The sequence below is a fragment of the Microtus pennsylvanicus genome, chromosome 6 (genome assembly GCF_037038515.1).
Source record: "Microtus pennsylvanicus isolate mMicPen1 chromosome 6, mMicPen1.hap1, whole genome shotgun sequence".
Taxonomy (NCBI): Eukaryota; Metazoa; Chordata; class Mammalia; order Rodentia; family Cricetidae; genus Microtus; species Microtus pennsylvanicus.
The window spans coordinates 126,166,056-126,168,231 of record NC_134584.1 but is presented as its reverse complement, the minus strand read 5'-3'; the positions used below and the strand labels follow the sequence as shown (position 1 = coordinate 126,168,231).

General features: G+C 44.4%; 1 pseudogene; it reads right to left on the bottom strand.

Annotated features, from left to right (window-relative positions):
* Positions 1–1,077: 1,077 nt before the first annotated feature.
* On the bottom strand, positions 1,078–1,225 carry LOC142853166 (U1 spliceosomal RNA; annotated as a pseudogene).
* Positions 1,226–2,176: the final 951 nt, after the last annotated feature.

Here is a 2,176-nt window from a genome sequence, read left to right as displayed (position 1 = left end):
CCCGAGCCCCTTCAGTGTGCCTGCTCTTCTCTTGAAAACGTTGCCTTGGTTGAACTTCCGAAAAATCCAGCTGCTAAGCTGTGAGACATGAGTGTTCGAGAGATCATTATTTCCTAATTAGAAATTAATTTATCAAGGCAGGCGAAGAATCAAAAGTGCAGTTGTGTTTTGGGGATGGGGTTGGAAAGAGAGACTTCACTGTCTCTAAATTTGCATTTGCCTCCTTTGGACTTTCGCCATATGGATTTGATGCCCATTCAAAATGCCCTGGACAATTTAAAGGCTCTGCAGAATGCTCGTATTATGATATTTCTATGCTACACACGGTCAGGGAGGCCGACCGCTTTCTTTTCCAGGGTTACCCACTGAAAAGCCTTATTTCCCATTCATTGTCTTAATCCTGCTTTAAAATGCTGCAGTTTCTATACTATGTTTTAAATAGAATTAGAATAGTTTTAAGAGATCGGGCCTGTTAAATTTCATTCCTTCTAAATGTGTGTTCAGTTCAGTCAGCATTTTTTTTATCTTTGTGTGTGTGTGTGAGTGTGAGTGTGTATGTGTGTGTGTTCCTATATTCATTTCTTAAATCTTCCTGCTGCTTCTTTCTGTTTCTTCTGTGCTTGGCATTCTGTGTGGTCATTTTCACTAGACTCTAAGTCAGGTGTGTAAGCACTTTTAACTACGCTCTCTGCACACCTGCCTCATGACAATAATGGGAATGTTTTCTGGAAACGTGGAAAGTAAGTGCGGCTTAGACTGTTGAAGGAGGCTGCTTGTTGGTTCCCGGCTGCTCAGTCCCAAAATAACCACATTGAAACTGTAGTAATTAAATCAGTTCTTGGCCCATAACTCTTGGACGTTTGGTGAGCCTCCTGAGTACTGGTATTACAAGAATGTGTCACTGTGCATGGGATATTTTATAGTGCTATTCTTTATAAATTTTATTTAATTTTCTTTTATATGCGTTAGTGTTTTGTCTGAATTCATGCCTATGTGAAGGTGTCAAATCCCTTGGTGCTGTAGTTTGACAGTTGTGAACCGCCATGTGGTTGCTGGGAATTGAACCGGAGTCCTCTGGAAGAGCAGCGAGCACTCTTAACCACTGAGCCATTTCTCCCGCATTTTGGAAAATCGCAGGGGTCAACACATCCAGAGTGCAATGGATAAGCCTAGCCGTGGGAAAACCTCCTTCGTGATCATGGTGTCTCCCCTGCCAAATAAGTATGCTATTTTTAAAATATGTGTGTAATACGTAAATTTTAGGCAAAGAGAAGCCTTTTTTTTCTATTGTACAGCTTGTTTTTTGCATTGATCACCACTAGGTGGCAGTAATGCCTTCCTAGGCAATAAGAGGCTTGAAGACGTTTGGGAAAACAGGAGCTCAAAGAATTTGAGGTCAAATGGTTAAGCTTACTGGCTGAGGCTAAACGCCTTTAATCCCGGCACTCGGGAGGCAGAGGCAGGCGGATCTCTGTGAGTTCGAGACCAGCCTGGTCTACAGAGCTAGTTCCAGGACAGGCTCCAAAGCCACAGAGAAACCCTGTCTCGAAAAAAAAACCTAAAAAAAAAAAAAGAATGTGAATTATCAAACCAGCTGAATGACGAGACTAAAATAAAAGGGAGGACATGATTACTCCGAAGGGGTGAAAGTGAAGGTTTATTATAGATACGAGGAAGAAAACAGACAGAGGCAGAGGAATCTGGAAGAGTTCACAGTGAACAGGACTGGCTAACTGAGCCGGACCATGCCAGGAGACAGGGAGCGGGAAAGGGAGAGAGGGAACCAGGAGCAGCAGCCAAGAGGGTCAGAGAGCAAAAAGGCCGAGTAGCCAAAATGTTTGTGTTATATAGGGAAGAGCATCTGAGGGGAGGGCAACCCAGCCCCTGGGCAGGGGAAGTTTAGGGTAGAGGACAGGGAATGCCATCCGGGAGGACTCTGAAACAGGTAGGGGCTGAGAACAGCACAAATGGGCTTATGTCTTCCCCATTTGGTCCTCCCTGAGTCCTAGGGAAGTTAGATAAGCTATTCTTAATGTTCCCGAGCATATAGTACCTGTCTGTCTCACTTCTGATTGGCTCCCTGCAGAGTACAGTCTATGGTTTTCCTGGTTGTTGTAACGGTGAGGCCTGGTCCAAGTGTGGTCAGCCTGCAGCCTGTCATGGCCTCACTGATGCT